Source organism: Bos grunniens, chromosome 26, assembly GCF_055505025.1.
Source record: "Bos grunniens cultivar Pamir isolate PY7600 chromosome 26, Bosgru_T2T1.0, whole genome shotgun sequence".
NCBI classification, from domain to species: domain Eukaryota; kingdom Metazoa; phylum Chordata; class Mammalia; order Artiodactyla; family Bovidae; genus Bos; species Bos grunniens.
The window spans coordinates 31924909-31940108 of record NC_141190.1 but is presented as its reverse complement, the minus strand read 5'-3'; the positions used below and the strand labels follow the sequence as shown (position 1 = coordinate 31940108).

General features: G+C 42.4%; 1 protein-coding gene across 19 annotated transcripts in view; it reads left to right on the top strand.

Annotated features, from left to right (window-relative positions):
* LOC147344333 (uncharacterized) overlaps positions 1–15200 on the top strand; it is a 492915-nt gene that overhangs the window by 363025 nt on the left and 114690 nt on the right. For 2 of the 19 annotated variants that reach the window (XR_015155769.1, XR_015155756.1), the window contains 2 exons: positions 9993–10084; positions 12549–13828. The exons of 5 other annotated variants lie outside the window; for them this stretch is intronic. The gene's annotated coding sequence lies outside the window, so the exon portion shown is untranslated. Of the gene's footprint in view, positions 1–9992; positions 10085–10993; positions 11686–12548; positions 13829–15200 lie in introns of those variants that run through there. 12 more of the 19 variants (XR_015155762.1, XR_015155763.1, XR_015155760.1 and 9 more) reach the window with 10 other exon arrangements.

The following is a 15200-nucleotide window of genomic DNA, read 5'->3' as shown; positions in this document are numbered from 1 at the left end:
GGTGGAAGAGAAGGTGAGGACACTGACCTCACCACTACCTTCCCACTGTGGGTTCCAAGCTTGAGTCCAGTGCAAGGTCAGAGCAGGGAATTTAAATCTATTGAGGGAACTATATTCCATATCCTATGATAAACCACAATGGGAAAGAATATGAAAAAAATATATATATATGTATATCTATCACTTTGCTGTACAGTAGAAATTAATACAACATTGCAAATCAGCTAACCTTCAATAAAATTATTTTAAAAGAATATCATAACTCTACTGAGAAAACAATAGTTTGATCTTAGAAAACAAGGAATTTGTTGAAAGCCTCCTTTACATGAGACTCATTCTGTGTGAGGGTAACAAGAGAAGATGAGGAATCCACTTGAGATTGTGTTGAAGCTTAATTCTAATGGGCAGGTTTAAAGGACAATGACGAGGGGAAATTTTTTTCTTTCTATTTGTACCCTGTTGAGTCAGCCCTTCCATTGAGCCTGGCACGTGTAAAATCAGTGAGGTGGGTGTACCTGGCCCAGCACACTGCCAGGCACGTAGGAGACCCTCAGTACATGTTTATAGTTAGTGTAATGTCCTTCCATGCAAGAGACATCCTCACTTAAGCTTCCAGCTTCAGCCTCATTTCCCTACTCAGTGTGTCTTTTTTTTCTATACTTACTTGTCTTTTCCATGGAAATTTCTCTGGGTCTCCATTAATTCACCCTAGGTAGAAACTATAGATTTATCTTCATCTGTAGTCTCACAATTCCTAGTGATGATAATGATGATTTTTAAGATAGCCACAACTACTGAGAACTTATTAAAATACCAGGCACCCTTCCAAACACTTTGCATTCATTATTTTGTGTAATCCTCCTCACAACCCTAAGAGGTCATTAGAGACTGCGAAAATGAGGCTTTTCAGAGTCTCTAAATCATTCAGCTGGTGTCAGATGTGGTATTTGAACACAGCACTAAACAACAAGCAAAGGAAATTAGCCAGGGCTGCCCTGCTTCCTGCCAGGTGACCCTAAACCCTGTTGGAACAGGTGTTCATCCCAGACTGCACACCTCATCCAGAGAGTCTTTCTCTGTTGTGAGACCAGGAGGGCTAATTCAGTCCCCAGCACTGTGTTCCTTGCACAGAAAGTCTGTTTTGTAATCACATCACACGTCTGCAGGATGAAAAGCAGCTTTCCTGGTTCAGCAGGTAAAATCAATGCTTCCAATAAAAATCTTGAGCCTCAATTATTGAATGCAATGGTCCAAACACAAATGCTGGTTGTCCAGGCAAAGATATTACCAAGAGTCCCTTTGTCTGTTTCTGCTGCTGCTGCTAAGTCACTTTAGTCGTGTCCGACTCTGTACAACACTTCAGTCGTGTCCGACTCTGTGCAACCCCATAGATGGCAGCCCACCAGGCTCCCCCATCCCTGGGATTATCCAGGCAAGAACACTGGAATGGGTTGCCATTTCCTTCTCCAATGCATGAAAGTGAAAAGTGAAAGTGAAGTCACCGATTTGTGTCCGACCCTCAGCGACCCCATGGACTGCAGCCTTCCAGGCTCCTCTGTCCACAGGATTTTCCAGGCAAGAGTACTGGAGTGGGTTGCCATCACCTTCTAATTAAGCATATTTCCAGACCCTCTGCCCTATTCATCCCACTTGGATGTGTGTTTATATAATGAATCAGCAGGTACCATTCAGTTGCTTTTGTTTAGTTAATTTCTCCACTATCTTATGTTCCCAGAGGCAGACCAGAACCCTGAGACTGATGGCCACCAGGTTGGTAACTCCCAGAAGTGCAGATTATGTGATTTAGCTGTTGGTAAATGCAGGGCTTGCTAGAACTCTTAACACACCTTAGATATGGTATTGTACATATCTCTCTATTGAAACTCTTACTAAGGCATCTTCCCAGTTAGTGCCATCTGATTTAATGAGGGGCTAGTCAAGAGTGTAATCTCACCCAGAGAATGAGAAAGTACTTCTGGAGAACTATTTTCATGGCTTTTACTGGAGTGGTAGCACTTTCTTGCTTAGAGTGCTGCATTCTACCCAGCTGATAAAAAGATTCTGTTTTGATTTTCCAGTTGTGGGTATGTGGAATTTTATTTGCTCTTCATTTGCAAGTGATTCCCTGGAACACAGGTGCAGTAATACATGCAATAGGCATATCCTCAGGAAGAATATGAATAACAATTCAGATTTTTATCTGCTTATTGTTTGTGGATCTGCTCACATTGTCAGGAAGATTCTGGACCACAGTCTGATTTGGATCTGCCAGTATATGGGACCATATTTTTCAAATTCCTCCTCTGGCCCGGAGCATGGAGATTAGACTGGGTTTCATAAACTACTGCTACTTATCCCTCCCTGCCTGAAACCAGGATACTCATCAGGCAGCAGAAGAGGCCTGGCAATAGATATCCATAGTTTTGGCTGCAAAATGGGGATGGGATGATGTAGCCTTTGCTTTGCTTTGGCTTTTGTGCAGACTGCCATGGTGATTAGGAAGAGAAAACTACTAATCCTCTGGAAATGACCCATGCTACGTTTTCCTATAAACACCCAAGTGATCATGTTCTGAACATGAGTACATTTCAGGGAAAATACAGGGAATTATTCTCTGGCTTTCGACAAACATCCCATCTTAATCCCTTTGAAAATTCCTCTTGGATCTACTCTTCTGAATATTTCATGGTTGTACATATTCCTTTAATTTATACTGCCTTTCTGGCATTATTAGTAATGCATTTGTGATATTTATTGTGTTAGGTATCTTGGTTAATGATATCAGGGGCAGACTCAAGGCCTGCTGGAAGGCTGTATTCGATTTGGCTAATGATGAGAGCTACTCCGTGCTGAGACGCCAACCCCGTGAGACACAGAGCTAGGCAATATAGTGTGTTACATCTGTTGCTTATCACAATCAGGCCAAATGTATACGATCATCCACAGTTGTAGAAGAAGGAACTGTGACTCAGATCATGCAAATTCTTTAGCACAGTCATCCACTGGCAAACTGGCAAAGCTAGAATTCCAGCCCACGTGTGTCCTTCTAAGTCTTACCATGGAGTTGTGTGTGTGCGCATGCTCAGTCATGCCCAGCTCTTTGCAACCCCATGGACTGTAGCCCACCAGACTCCTCTGTCCATGAAATTTTCCAGGCAAGAATACTAGAGCAGGTTGCCATTTCCTACTCCAGGGGAACCATGGAATTGACACCTGTCAAACTCCAGAAAGATTTCTGAATCTCTGAGCCTCAATTTTTCCATCTGTACAAATGGGGAAAGAAGACTTGTGCTGTTTATTTTCCTGGGTAAACACAGAAAGCAATTGAAATGAGGAATCACTTTCTAATTTCATGGTACTATAGACTGGGAGGTATTACTAGAATGGAAGTATCAAAGGCATACATAATCTCCAGGCAAGATAGATTCCAGAATCTTTATAACCACCCAAAGCAGATACCACCAACAGGATAACTAAACATTATATCTCCTTCTGCAGAGAGTGCTTATACCCTGGCTGAAATGAAATGTTTTTCTTGCATAGCGTAGGAATTAAACATTTTAGAGTTAATGTTGCTGACTCTGTTGGTGACCTTCTAACTGATTTTCTGCAGGGGTCTTCCTTTCTACATATACAGACAGAGGTCTTTCAGTATTCTACTTGTGCAAATAAACCAATTTCTCCTTTAATTTTTGTAACAAAAGGTAAGATTAATTGAAAATATTATCCATGTATGCAACACAGGTTAGGGACACTTTAACACACCCTCCTCCCCAAGCCAAAAAAAATAATGTCAAAGCAGCTGGTGATTTTCAGACTATTATCATTCAGAAGAGCACGGTTTCTGCCCATCCCCCACTCCATCAGCATCCATAAAACATGAGCGGCTGCATAATTCTCTCCTTAACTCCCTCACTTCTCTAATCATATTTCCCTTTAACACATTCATCAGGATACTCCGCAGAGCTCTGGGTATCTCTGTGGCCTTTGATTTGCACATTAAACTTTCCAGCTTTTGCATTTTTGAAATAAGTGGTAATGCTAGCAGGGAGGATGAAGGAGGAAGAGCAGGCATGGTTTCAGCATACACCCCTCACTAGATTTCCATGGCGTGTGCTGCTATCTGAAGCCCCTTCGAACTGATAACAGTAAACAGCCTCAATGAGAACCTACCATAGGTGTGAGAGATGGCGTGTTTGAGAACAGCTTACTGCCTGGACTTCCCTGGTGGCGCAGATGGTGAAGAGTCTGCCTGCAGTGCAGGGGACTCAGGATCCATCCCTGGGTCTGGAATATCCCCTAGAGAAGGGAATGGCAACCCACTCTGGTATTCTTGCCTGGAGAATTCCACGGACAGAGAAGCTGGCAGACTACAGTCCATGGGGTCGACTGAGTGACTAACACTGCTGCCTGGGAGAGAACAGGTGCCTTCCTGGACCCACTTTCTCCCTCTACTCATCTTGTTACTTTTAGTCTGTGTTGGCCTTGGGGTGTTGCCCTCACGTGGCTTATCAAGAAACAACTAATGCAGCAAAGAAAATGGATCATGAAAAAGGAAGATGTAATTTTAATGAAGGAGATATTTTAGAATAATATATTTTTTTAAATTAGACCTATCAATTTTAAAAATTAAGATGAAGTGGACAATTTCCTAAAAGAAATGAACTACCAACTAAGTCAGAAAAAATAGACAACCTGGTAGACCGATAAATATTAGGAAAATTTATGTGGAGGGTGACTCTAAAGCTCATCTCCAACATTTGTAGTGTTAGTTGCTCAATCGTGTCTGATGCTTTGTGATCCCACAAATTGTAGCCCACCAGGCACCTCTGTCTATGGAATTCTCCAGGCAAGAATGCTGGAGTGGGTAGCCATGTCCTTCTCCAGGGGATCTTCCCAACCCAGCGATCAAACCTGGGTCTCCTGAATTGCAGGTGGATTCTTTACTATCTGAGGCAGTGCCCTGTTCAAAGAGCTTGGGCGCAAAAAGACATCCATAGTGTGGTCCCTGTACCACAGGGAACTGACGTCACAGGAGACAGTAGATGGTACACATGTCCTGACATGAAAGGTGAGCCATTGCCTGAAACCATCTCCACGTAAACCTGAGAGTATCAGCATCAATAATAACAGTAAAATGTTACTGCTAAAACATAATAGCAGTAAAATGACTGTTACGATCATAGTATCAATTATCAGTATCAGCTATTGAGCACTTGGCCATGATTTGGGCACTTTGCATACATTATTTTGTTTCATTTATTACACATATTAAGCCTATGAAAAAGACAATTTTATAGATGGAGAACTGGTGCTATGAAGGGATTTACCTCAGATCTTCGTGCTCATGGTTAGAAGATCTGCATCTGGACCCAGACTTGACCTCAACTTGGAGTTTGGGACTGGATGATCGGATTTAGGAGCTGTGTTCATTCTCTTCAGGACCCAAGAAGGCAGAGTAGAGTACACCATAAAAGCTCTGATTTGGGACAGCTGACAGAAAGTGCATTTAATCAGTTTTCGTGACTGAGAAATTTTTCTCTTGATTCCACTGAGGATTGTGATGAATCACATTGCTCTTATACCTGGAAATACTATCATTTCTATATGATTACAGTGACATTTTGCACACGGCACTGGGTAAAACTGCTTTTGTTCTCCCTCCAGTGTCAATTAATATAGACGTAATTGCTTTCCTCCAGGTTTCTGTTACTAGGCTCTTAGCATGCCTCATCACCTGGAGTATGCAAACCTTAAAGCTTGAGATAGCACCTATCTGTTTTGACTGAATGATAACTGTTTCATTATTTCATTACTACTGTGTGTCCCAGAAATACAGGGGCTGTATTTCAGTGCCTGCCACCAGGCCCGGAATACAGTAGGTGCACAATAAATGTGCAATGAGGCATACAGTAGGTGTACAGCAAATGTGGAATGAAAGTATACAGTGCCTCATATGATGCTGAGCTCAATGAATACAACTGACATGTTTGCTCAGAGTGAGACTGAAGTCCTAAAACAAAAGGGCTGTCTCGGTCCCTATCACCTCATTTGATTTCTCCAAAGACAGAGTCACCTAAGAGAGTGCAAGTAAGTCCCAGCATTGTGGTTGAAGGTGTGGGGAAATTGCCTGGGGAGGAGTCCTGATAAGAAATGAAGTTCAGTGTTGCCCTTGAAGACAAAGGAGAGCAAGGAGAGAGTGTTGATTGTTTTTTAGTATTTTGTAGCATTTTTTTTTATGGGTTAGCCTCCACGAGATTGTGAACTCCTTAAAGATGGGGATCATGCAGCAAGTGCAGTGCGTTGCCTTAAGGGTGTACTAAGTAAATGTTTGTTCAAAGGACATGAGAATATCCACCCAATATTTTCTGAGCACTCACTCTGGACTGGCCTGGTCTCTGCCGTGGCCACTGCCACCAGGAAGTCATTGCCCACAAAGGAGCTAATTGGTACTATGTATTAGAACTGATTGCAAATACTGATGGAACAGTTTTTAGATGGAACAGAGATTGGGACCAAATGTTTTTAAATTAAGTATGGTTAGGAAGTTTTGGAAAGTAAGTCAAATAAAGATGCTAAGATGACACACCTCCTACGACTTGGAATGCAAAGTCTAGCGTGGTCTTGAGTCTTTGCCCTCCTCCCCTTCTCCTGTCTGCTTGTCTTCCTTTTTTTCCCTCCAGGACATCACAGAGCCTAATGGGTTGTTAAACATTTGAATTTCTTGGAAAAAGAATCTCAGCATTTTTAAATGTCTTTTTTTTTGTTGTTGTTCAAAGAACATGACAGAATTGCAAATGAGCCTATAGAAGCAAGAAAATGAGATGCAAGAATGAAATAGGAGAAAAGAATGGAAGGCTCCAGAACAAAGAGTTAGAGACCTTGTCTTCAGCAGAAGGGCCACTAACAAAACTGAAAGGAAACAAGCGTGAAAGACCGTTTTCTGTGGTCCTGAATCCCTTACACAGTGTTTTTCCTTTTTCACTCTGTAGAGTACTCTTCCTCTGTAGACGCTCTGTGCATATACACACAGGCACATCACCCTAACCCGGGCCAGATGAAAACCTTTAAAGACTCTGAGTACAACAAAGACGGCTGTGCATAGCCATGGGATACAGAAATTAAAAATAGTATGAAGTGACAGAACAGTTTTTAAGTGTAATTTTTCAGAATTTCACTAAATGCATATGTAAGTCAACATTAAAATATTTTTCTATTCTTTCGTCTTCTATTTTTGGAACTCCTGCCTTTCTGAGACCCTAAGCACATGTTCAATTTGCCAGTTGAGTATTCCTTTTGTTTTCTCTTCTGTGTTCTCCACTCTACTTTCCTACTTTACTTAAAACAAGGCATCCATGCAAATCACCCCCATTCCTTTATTTACTGATGGGTTCCTCTCATTTCTCTAGCCCACATTTTATTTCCCTCTATTGCAAAAGACAGATGAATCTGGTGCCCTGTGAGTTAGGTTATTGTTTTATTTGAAAGGTATGTTTTATGCCTTCTATCTATAAGCCTTCTCAACTACAAAGATAAATCTCTTTCAGAGTTTTTTATTTCTTGGAGAATCCTTGGAGCACACATAGAATCAATTTCCTCTTCTTGAGTTCATGTGCATGCATGTGATTGAAACAGATGTAATTTTAGATAAAGACCATCTAATAAAGTTCTGTACCATTAGGATATTCATGTGAAAGGAAGTTAATAGGGAGCTGGAGAAGATCAAAGAGCCTTCAGACTGCTATAGGAGTATGACCCTTAGCGAAGGAGAGAAGAAGAGGAGGTGGGATACAAGTGTCTTAAACGGCTCTGCAGTTTAAGGAGAGAGTGACAGAGTCATGGGGGTATCTTCCAGCCAGCGCTGGCAAACAAAGACAACTCCCTGTCCTGCAGGCTGGAGCCTGCCTTAGTATCATCCCCACCTTCAGTCTTTCGTAAATGCCACAGTGAGTTTCTTTTTTCTATTTTAATTAATTATTTTAATTGGAGGCTAATTACTTTACAATATTGTGGTGGTTTTTGCCATACATTGACAATGAGTTTCAAAGTGAAGCATCCAGAGTGCTCAGAGACCACACTTCCTGGGCATTAGACATACTTGCTTGACTTCCACAATCTTCCCTTGTCCCTCAAAGTTGTGCTTCTCCATACAGGCTCAGGGAGCAACTGCTCCATGATTTTATGGGCCTTTCTTCCCAAGGGAATCTCAGGAGGTGGTTAGCAGGATGAACTATAGACCCCATGGCTGCTGTGTACCTTGGGGCTACAGTTCTTCCTCATCCTCTCCCTTACCTACTTACTGCTCATTCTAAACTCCCGTCATCCTGATCTATAGTCCCAGCAGTTGATTGTGGTTTATCTGGTGGTATGATCCAAATCATTATACCCAAACCATTTGAAAACTTGATAGTCACATCCTTCTTGTCTGGGGACATTGCACACGTTGGTCCACAGTTACCAGGCAACACCAGGAGACACCCACATAGATTACTTGGGTTTCTTATGTATCTTCTCAGCATCATTTCTGTAAAAGCAAACTTCCTTCCTCCTGCTGATCCGTATCTATTACTCCTGTCAGTATGGTGACTCTTCTTCATGTCCTCGTTCCTGAGCACAAAAGTACCCTGTGACAGCCAGAATCTGTAGTTCACTGGACCCTTCACTCCTTTCTAGAGTGCCCCTCTTATAGGACTTCTCCTCCAACCCTGAGAACCCCTCGTGGCCATTGTGGAGACATATGTGGGGCCACTTCTGCTTTCATCCTTTGGTCCTGAACCTACGTGTCCTTCCTGTTTTTTTAATAAATGTTCTATATCCTGAGGGCTTCCAAGGTGGTGCTAGTGGTAAAGAACCTGCCTGCTAACGCAGGAGACAAAAGATATTTGGGTTTGACCCCTGGATCAGGAAGATCCCCTGGAGGAGGGCATCACAAACTACACCAGTATTCTTGCCTGGAAAATCCCATGGACAGAGGAGCCTGGTGGGCTACAGTCCATAGGGTTGCAAAGAGTCAGACACGACTGAAGTGACTTAGTATGCACACACATACTGTATCTTGAAGGACATTCCCCATCCTCTCAGAATATTTCCTCTGAGCTGGCATTTCAGTTGTACCTCCTAAAAATCTGCTCCACTGATTTTTGGTGGTATATATTCAGTGGATATGGTGTGTTGGTGGTATATGATGTGTTCAGTGGATCTGAGGGTCATGAGTCCATTCTTGTGTCTTCTTCCATGTAAAATGTGTGCCTTAGTCAGATGCTATGCTATTGAGGATTTTATTTCCTAAGCCCAGGACAGTGATTCTGGCTGAGGCTGTGTGAGCATGAAAGGCAAACCCAGACCTAGGAAAGATCTCTGTCCCTGTGATGATGAATCACTGAACTTTCCATCTTTCATACAGGTGATGAGGGACTCTCTAGTACCATGGAAGCCATCTGGTTCTCACTTTGGCTATTAATGGCTTATTAACAGCTCTCCAACTCTCATTATCTTTATTTAGGTTACTGACACAATTTAGCAACAATCAGCCAACCTCTCTATCTTTGAGAGCATTTTTCTCTCCATATTTCAAATGCCTGCACCATCATACCTGCCCCAGCACTTCCCTCCACTGGGAAATGTTCCCAGCTCAACACAGGTGAAATATTTAGCAATTGTATGATCCTTGTCCCAAGATATATCCATGCCCCACCTACCATTCAGGACAGCACCCTCTTGACCTGCTGAGTGGAAAGCGAGTAGGACCAAATCCCATTTTAACTCTCAGTGCTATGTGAGTTAGTGTGGGCCCTCTGAGAACCAGATGCCAAGATGGGATTGAACATGCAAGAATGTTCTTAAGGGAAAGAGCAAGAAAAATGAAGGGAGGAGTCAGGACTGGGAGAGCCCTCAGAACCTTGTTCAAAACGTATCTGGATGTAGGTAAAAGAGACTTCATTCAACAGGAAGAGGTGCCAATCACCAGATCTTTAAGGACTTGTCTTTTGCAGGGAAAAGAAAACAAGGCTAGAAAGATGGAGTGTGGAGAGCGGGATGAGTGAGGGCTTGCTGGAATCATTGACAGGGGACGTTCCTTTCTGAGGTGAGTAGATTCTTAGGAGGGGCAGTTAAGGAGAAGTTGTTCTGTTTCCCAATGCTCAGTTAACGTTAGTCGCTCAGTCATGTTCGACTCTTTGTGACCCCCACGGACTGTAGCCCACCAGGCTCCTCTGTCCATGGGATTTCCCAAACAAGAATACTGGAGTGAGTAGCCATTCCATTCTCCAGGGAATCTTCCTGACCCAAGAATTGAGCCCAGGTCTCCTGCATTGCAGTCAGATTCTTTACCGTCTGAGCCACCAGCATTTGTTCAGGTGGGCCAAATTTCAGGATCCTATGGGAAGGAAAAATGCTTCATAAAAGTTGGGTCAAATTAAGGTATCAGGCATGACATTCAGATTGGTTAGTAAGGATAAACTGTTCGGCTAACCGTATATGAAACAAGATCTGAGAAGTCTGTGTCTGGTCTTGTCATCGGTAAACAAGGCGGTCACCCATAAGTCTTGTCTAAGTTATGTTGTTGTTCAATTGCTCAGTCACGTCCGACTCTTTGTGACCCCATGCCATGCAAGGCTTCCCTGTCCTTCACCATTTCCTGGAGTTTGCTCAAACTCATGTCTATTGAGTCAATGATGCCATCCAACCATCTCATCCTCTGTCATCCCATTCTCCTCCTGCCTTCTATAGGGGAAGGGTGACTCTCTGCAGTAAGCTGTTTCACAGAACACTAAAGGGTAGGGAGTAGATTTCTTAACTGTTGCTGGTTTCTAGGAGCACAGGGCTCAGGTGAGATTCAGCATTGTCACTGTGATGCAAGTCTGACCCTGGAGAGGGGGAGAGGGTGGGGGGGAAGCATCCTAGATCACATGCAGACTAAGGAAGTTTCAGCAAAGCAATCAGGGAGTCCTTGAGTCAAAACTAGCCCACAGTGGAGTTTCTCTGCATTTTCCAGGAATGGGTCTGCCCGTGTATTCCACCCACAAACTCTGATATTGGCAAGGAGGAGCCTGTGGGAGGTTTGACACATGGAGATGGATTTCAGAACATAGCAGCTGGGGTCCTTGATCAATTACACTTCCTGTGGAAGAAGGTCTGCCAGGTACATACTCATGGTTGCAGAGCTGGGATTCTGGATGCTGTTTTATAGTCAGAGATTTACAAGCCTGGCTTTCCGAAGCCTTCATTAGTGATGCCTCTGCCTCAAACTGGTCAAATATCTGTGGAAATTGGAAAAGTATGAGCTCCTGGTAAACAGACACAGACTTCCTTAACACTCATAAAGCTCCTCATCATTTGGAATGATTTGCTATGTGTTCCTGCTTTATCCAAAACAATTGGAGTCACTTAGACAATGTTGGAGAATAATGAATCACTATCAACATAAATACATTACAAATAAATAATGCTTTGCAGCAAAGGTCATTCAACCACTGCTCATAGAACACTTTAAATACCTTACAATTTTATTTGTCAATTATACCTCAATAAAGCTTAAAAAAAAATTCCAGGAAGCCCAGCGGGAATGTTGTCCACTGCTCTACTGAAAACTAAACAAAACACAGCTACTACTAAATCTGGCTCTTCACCTACATCTGAAAATAACATTCTTTGGAACACGTCGTCATCCATTCACATGTAGTTGCTTTTGCGTTATAGCAGCAGGACTGAGTGAGTGGCGTAACTACGGTAAGCCCTGCAAAGCCTATAATACTTACTGTCTGGCCCTTTGTAGGAAATATCTGCCTGTCCTTGCTTTACAGCAAGATCACAAAGAAATAGACCCATCTCATATCCCAACCATGCTTTCTTCTTTTTGAAGTATGTTTACATGTATTATTTGATTCTCGTGATAATTATGAACCGCTTGGCCTAACTTGACACTTTTGCATGAATTTTTAATGTCGTTGTTTGATCCAGTCCCACGTTGCCCTCCAGTTTATCCGGAGCTCTGCCTAAGTCTCAAGGGTTCTTCAGGGAAAAGGTGCTGATGCTTCAGGGAGCTTCATTGTGTAAAGTGCTAGCTGCCAGGTTCTAGGTACACTCCATTGTTTTTTCACTATACTTTTAATCTTCATGTTGGGCCCTTCAAAAGTTTATCCTAAGACAAGATTTGGGTTTAGACAGCTGAATTGAGAGGTAATCTCAGGAAGCACTGGGAGAGAGCGGGAAAGTGAGTCAGAGACAATGACAAAGCTTTTGTGATGAAGAGCAGTTATCACTTTGTAATAGGGACTCAGTCCAGTTCCTTCAGACACTGCCCCAGTACTAGCCTGACATTCCAGTGGTTATGCACTCCAAATGTAGGGGACATGGGTTGGATCCCTGGTTGGGGAACTAAGATCCTGCATGTCACAAAATGTGGCCTAAGAACTTTTAAAACTTTAAAAATTGAAAAGACTGTCCCACTGAGAATAAAGAGCCTGAGATATTATTTATCCTCTACATTCTGGCCCTTGTCATTTGTGAATCATCCCTGAGACTTTAATTCCCTTTCTGACTTTTTGCAGGTGAAGAAAGCCTTCAGACAGAGTAAAACTGGTGCTTGAGGTAGGAAGCCATCAGTCTATACAGGAATGGTCTGTCAAGCTGCCGCTGACATTCAGGGTGAACCCAGAGGAAGGACGCTGCGCTGGCTCTTGACATTACTGCTCAGTTTCTTGAGAATCTACGTTCCAAGGATCTCCCTATAAATACAGGAAAATTCATGATGTAGCTTCATATTGCTTGCCTTTTAAAAATAATTTTTATTTTTTCAATTGGCATTCTCCTTGTAGTCAGCTTCTAACTAATTCTAAATCTCTCTCTCTCTCGTCAGAGCCTTAGAATTGTAGCACCATAGAATTTCCAAGCTAAAATGGACTCCCCCAGTTTTATTGTTTTTTTCATTAGCAGATACAGCTAACGTTAAGTTTTACAGCTTCTTTTTTTTTGTCACAGAAACCCCACTTAGAAAGGGAAATTGATTTAAAATTTGGAGAACATGAAAGTAAAACAGTCCACTCTTGAAACAATGGCTGCATTATGTGGTTAGAGATCCTATTGTCTGCCTTGCTCTGGGTATCGAGCTGTAAGTTATGCAAGGAATTTTGCTGATCAGAGGAAAGAGAAGGGGAGAGAGCAGGTATGAAAATATACCTTCCCAGTGATTTTAACATCAGGATCTGGATATTTCTTGACCAATACATATCGAGAGTCCCAGAAACTTCCTCACACTGAAAGAAGGAATTAGATGTCCAGTGATGTGTAATGATGTATTGGGCACGGCTGTCAGAGCTCATGATTAATCTACATTCTGTACTGCAAGGCTGCCCAACTGGTCCCTTTAGCCAGCCCGCACCAACCAGAGTCAGTAGATAGAGGAAAGCACACATTCTTGCAAAGGCAGGGACCCCATTGGCTTGATTTATCTCCCAAAGGAGAAAAGGAGTAATTTAAATGGTGGATTTTCTTGTCTTACATGTGTTCCTATAACATCAGTGAATTTAGGTCCCAAGAGGGTTCCTACAGGGTGCAGGCTCTGAAGATCTGAGGTTCAATTTTGTCTTATTTAAGAAGCCCAGGATCCACTTAGTAGATGAAATCAATAACAAGGGAGGTGCTTTCTGCTCTCAGATTGGAAGGTACTGGGGGACAAGATTCATAGTTCCATTTTCAGGAGACTTTTCTTTTTATGTATATTGAAAAACTGAGCACATATATTTTCCTGGCTGCAGAAATTGGATCCATGTTCCTTTAGGTAAAAGGAAAATTGTTTCTCAGTCTTTTTTCCGGCCTGAATTATCAAGTATAGCTCCATGAGCATAGCTTCTGGGTCACCCAGTAACTGAATCACCATTTATAATGAGAAGTTAAATTACTAAAAAGTTGCCAGATTCCCTTTTTAAAATTTAATCTGCTTATTTATGTTTTATAAATTATATGAAGTGTATGGATAGATTACACTTATGTTACTAAGTAATGGTAGATACATGATTAATACATAGAACTGTGGAAAATTCTGAAAGAGATGGGAATACCAGACTACCTGACCTGCCTCTTGAGAAACTTATTTGCAGGTCAGGAAGCAACAGTTAGAACTGGACATGGAACAACAGACTGGTTCCAAATAGGAAAAGGAGTACATCAAGGCTGTATATTGTCACCCTGCTTATTTAATTTATATTCAGAGTACATCATGAAAAAAGCTGGGCTGGCAGAAGCACAAGCTAGAATCAAGATTGCCAGGAGAAATATCAATAACCTCAGATATGCAGATGACACCACCATTATGGCAGAAAGTGAAGAGGAACTAAAAAGCCTCTTGATGAAAGTGAAAGAGGAGAGTGAAAAAGTTGGCTTAAAGCTCAACATTCAGAAAATGAAGATCATGGCATCTGGTCCCAACACTTCATGGGAGATAGATGGGGAAACAGTGGAAACAGTGGCTGACTTCATTTTTGGGGGCTCCAAAATCACTGCAGATGGTGACTGCAGCCATGAAATTAAAAGACACTTACTCCTTGGAAGAAAAGTTATGACCAACCTAGATAGCATATTCAAAAGCAGAGACATTACTTTGCCAACAAAGGTTTGTCTAGTCAAGGCTATGGTTTTTCCAGTGGTCATGTATGGATGTGAGAGTTGGACTGTGAAGAAGGCTGAGCACCGAAGAATTGATGCTTTTGAATTGTGGTGTTGGAGAAGACTCTTGAGAGTCCTTTGGTCTGCAAGGAGATCCAACCAGTCCATTCTAAAGGAGTTCAGCCCTGGGTGTTCTTTGGAAGGAATGATGCTAAAACTGAAACTCCAATACTTTGGCCACCTCATGTGAAGAGTTGACTCATTGGAAAAGACTCTGATGCTGGGAGGGATTGAGGGCAGGAGGAGAAGGGGACGACAGAGGATGAGATGGCTGGATGGCATCACAGACTGGACGGACATGAGTTTGAGTGAACTCCGGGAGTTGGTGATGGACAGGGAGGCCTGGCGTGCTGTGATTCATGGGGTCGCAAAGAGTCAGACCCGACTGAGCGACTGAACTGAACTGAACTGATGAACACTATTTTGTTCCCAAGTTATTGATGAAGTGAATAACTGAGACATGGAACAATTAAGTAATTTGTGTGAGGTCACGTGACAAACTGCTTGCGCAGCTGGGAGGGAAATCAGAGTCTGTACTT